This window comes from Benincasa hispida, chromosome 2 (assembly GCF_027475165.1).
Source record: "Benincasa hispida cultivar pf3 chromosome 2, pf3_genome.v1.1, whole genome shotgun sequence".
Taxonomy (NCBI): domain Eukaryota; kingdom Viridiplantae; phylum Streptophyta; class Magnoliopsida; order Cucurbitales; family Cucurbitaceae; genus Benincasa; species Benincasa hispida.
Window position 1 is genome coordinate 69061178 of NC_143479.1, and position 3959 is coordinate 69065136.

The following is a 3959-nucleotide window of genomic DNA, read 5'->3' on the forward strand; positions in this document are numbered from 1 at the left end:
TTCTCTTTCCTTTATTGATGTATTTTTACTATTTCTTATACAAATTAAAATAGTCTACATCCTAAACACAAACTATTATAATCCATTATCTATTATAACCCATAAGCTATAATAATATTGACTATAATAACTAACTTAGGGGCCGTTTGGGGGCCCAAGTTAAAAGACATATCATGTGGGTGACTTATATGTCACCGTTTGAGCTACCAATATCCTAACTACCTACATCTGATTCCTACATCCCCACAGTGCTAGGTTCGATATCGCAACTCATCTTCCCACCCTCTGCCTAACATTTTGGTTCTTTCGATTCTCTCTCCTCAAACATTTTTCAACGTTGGTTCTTCCATGGAGAAAGGTTTCCTTTCTCCAATCCGATGCATGATCAGTGGGTGTTTGATTTCGAGTTTAGTGGGGGGAGGTCGTTCTCTTATTCTCAGATCTGTTGATTCTTTCGTTCTTTCTTTTTTTCACCCTCTGAAATCGCTTCAATTCCTCGTCGTTGGTTCTTCCATGGAGAAAGGGTTCCTTTATTTTTCTCGTCGCTTCAATGAAAACTTGAAACCAATCTATTGTTGATTCGATGGTCCTCTGTTCACCCATGACCCGTTCTATGTTTGGTTTGTGGGGCTCGATGCATATTGCTTCTCAAATGTTCAGCATTGAAGTCTTGGTAAAGGGCTGGTTTTAGTCATTGGAGCTTGGAGGGGGAGAATACCATCCGGATTTGTTTTCTAAATCCCAATCGACCGATGATGAGTACCTATCCATGAATTTTTGTTCAAAAAATTCGATAATGAGTACCTATTATGATTTCTTATGAAATTTCTTCACTATTTTTATATTCGGTCTGTTTTTCTTTATTCTTTCTCATTCATTCAGTTTCAATCTCTTGCTAATTCGATGGTCCTCTTTTCAGATGAGATTTTTTTGAATCAGTTTCATATGTATCTTATGATTTCTTATGAAATTTGTTCATATAAGATCGAGACCGAGAAAGAGCGAGAGCGAAAGAGAGCGAGAAAGAGATAGAGAGAGCGAGATAGAGATAGAGAGCGAGAAAGAAAGAATTGGGCCGAGAGAAAGAGAAAGAAAGAGAGAGAGTGAGAGAGAGAGAAAGAAAGAGAGAAAGAGAAAGATAGAGACAGAGAGCGAGAAAGAGAGAATTGGGCTGAGGGAGAGCGAGAAAGAAAGAATTTGGCCGAGAGAGAGCGAGAGATAGAGAGAGAAAGAAAGAGAGAGAGAGTGAAATTCCCAAAAAGAAATTAATGGGAGGTTGGTTCCTTTTGAATGAACTCTTATTCAAGAGTACCTATGAGCGGAAGCGGATATTTCCAATTCATTGTGACAAAATTATGGCATATACATTCAAAACATACTAATATGCATTCATAATGCTAAAGAGATTAAGAGATCATACCAGATGAATATTTCTTCTTCACAGCGAGTCTAAAACCAAACCGTCTACCTCGAACAATCACCACTTGGAAAGAAGGAAACGGAGAAGACAACACCACTCAGAGCCCTCGGTATTCTTGGAGTGAGAATCCAAAGTGTGGGCTTTGTTCGGATTTAGTAGAGAGAAGGAGGAAGAGAGACCGTATATAACGATCAAGGAAGTGGGAGATGAGGTTGTCTATCGCATAGACAAGATGCTTGATCGTTTAGGTGAAGTATACGATCGTGTAGGAAAAAGTAAGCAATTGTCTAAACGATCGTGTAAGAAAAGGTAAGTGATCGTATAAACGATCGTGTAGGAAAAGGGTGAGCGATCACCCAAACAATCACGTAGGAAAAACTAAGTGATCGTCTATACGATCGTTTAGTAAATATCGGGAGCAAAACGACTGCTTAAGAAAAGGCAAACGATCGTTTAGTTAATAGCGCACGACGGTGTAGTCGGTAAGTGATCGCTTAGCAATATCGTATATGTAAGCGATCGTACAGTCACTATCGTATAGGCACTAATTTTCTAAACGATGACACTATCTTTAGCACAATGTCCGCGCCTATGACTCCTGCACACCGTAAGCTATTTATAATGCACTCATCTGTTATTTAGAATAGAAGAGACGCCGTCCCATTTCCTTTATAACCGTCCAATGAATGTGATCCTATCATATTCATAACATATAAATTAATATCATATATTAATTATAATATTTTTCTCTACTAAATATAAATCATATTTATATCCAATTTCCTCCAAATTAATGTATCTGATGCATAAAGTTAATTGTATCATATTTAATTATCTCGTTCAATTATATCATATATAATCGAACTTCGTCTTGTCAATTTGAACATTTCAAACTGACCCAAAAACTGATTCTCAACTTGTATCTGTGAATAGCTGACTAAACTCTTTAGTCACGATATCCACCATCCGTTAACTGCTAGGCATTCCACTAAAGACCGACAGTTGAACTCTTCTTGTCATAGATATATTTCTATGTCCATTAGATATAACTAATCATCAATATGATGACCCTTCACAGATGCTCGTAATTACAGCAGACCAATTTACCATTTTGCCCTTGTAATTACATCTTCCTCCTTAAGTACCACTAATTCCTCTAATGAAAAATACAACATAATCCTACTATATGTGAACACCTCTCGGGTCATGAGAAGGTGCGTGGCGCCACATTGTTCAAGTCTCGGGATCAGCCCTTAAGAGAGCAATCTATCTACTTACCCCTACTTTGGGGAAGGAGTGAACTCCATCTTGTGAAGCTGAGTTCCCAGTTTCCAAATCAGACGAATCCATAAAATGGTAGGTTTGAGTCGGCGTTCTAGCCACTCGCACCCATGCAAATCAAAGTACTACCCTCAATGGCAGGAGTTTCCAACTCACTTAGGATTGAGGTCATGTTACCTATGGTCATCCTAGTGAAGTGAAGTCTCAGTCATGAACAGTGTTATAGGACAAGACATTAACACTTCGAGGTTAATTCTTATACAAACTCTTTGTATAGGATGCCCCCGCTCGCATGTCCACTACACGAATCAGGATCAGACCATCTGTGACAAGTCACAATATTTGTAACAATTCCACAAAGCGGTCCGCGTCCGTAATGTTACCAGGATAAGGTTTCCCTCCTATATCCATATCTACAGACTATTTTAGGTGTCACATAAGACATGATGCACTTGTATATCACTACATACATGCTTAAGTTACATAAAGACAACAAGGGATATTAAGTTTATTGGTTTGTGTTAAAACAAAAAAATATCTAAATGTGCAAAGTCAAGTAGTGAAGTAAATATCATTATATTATACATCACAAGTGTTCGTACAAAGTTGTTTACAAACTACAAGACACGAGAATTTAGGGCACAAATCCCAACACCTTTTTCACCATTGTTCTCATTAAATTGATGTAATGTTGAACTACTTCTATTACTCTCCATTATTACGGTGGGTGAATAACCACCCCCGTTCACTTATCTCCGTCTATAAAACAACTTCTGTCCAACTTAAATTGACTTGAGAATCCTTCGTTGTTTTATGTTTTTTCTCAAGCAGGTGAGTTATTTCCATCAACTTACTTCTCTTCTACTTTCTTGTTCTCTCTATCATTTATTGGGGTTTCATATGTTAATGTGGTAGTGGTTTGATTTCCCACGGTTCTATTTGCAAACTTTTTCTATTGATACTTTAGTATTTTAAAAGTATTTGTATGAGTTGTTTTATGCTTGTATGTGTGTTTGATGAACTTGTATATGAATTTGTACTGTATTTCCTATGTCATGTTGTCAACTATCCAATGTTTATTTTTTCGTACTCATGAATTACATGCCATGGATGCCTGAGGCTGACTATATTTATACATATTCTACTTGAGTTTAAATGTGATCCATCACATCTATTCTCCTACAAATCACTTGTATCCCACATTGTGTACACTTGATGAATCTCTACAATCTACTACCCTCCTTGTTAGTCTGGTGAG